Here is a 360-nt window from a genome sequence, read left to right as displayed (position 1 = left end):
GGAGGTGAAAAACACGATTGCTGAAGCAACCAAGTTATTTTTTGGTGCTTCCATGACACTTTTGGCTCTCGTGCCATCTCAAATGACTTTTGAACTTTTGTGTAAAAAAAAAAGGGTTCATGTTATATGTTTTAAAAGAAATATACCCTCATTAAGGTACAAATGCCCATGTAAATCAATACTTGGGGGGGGGTGGGGGGTGCAAAGGTTTCTGACACTCATTCAGTTAACCACTAAAAGGCATGTAGCACTTTTTTAGAAGAGGAAAAGTCAAAAGTGGTGCTAACCTAACATATCTTTCAGTCTCCTTTTTCCTTAAATGTCCAATTTCTTGGCACGCTAACTTCGATTTCGGTCATC

Source organism: Xyrauchen texanus, chromosome 34 (assembly GCF_025860055.1).
Source record: "Xyrauchen texanus isolate HMW12.3.18 chromosome 34, RBS_HiC_50CHRs, whole genome shotgun sequence".
Taxonomy (NCBI): domain Eukaryota; kingdom Metazoa; phylum Chordata; class Actinopteri; order Cypriniformes; family Catostomidae; genus Xyrauchen; species Xyrauchen texanus.
This window is presented reverse-complemented; position numbering follows the sequence as displayed.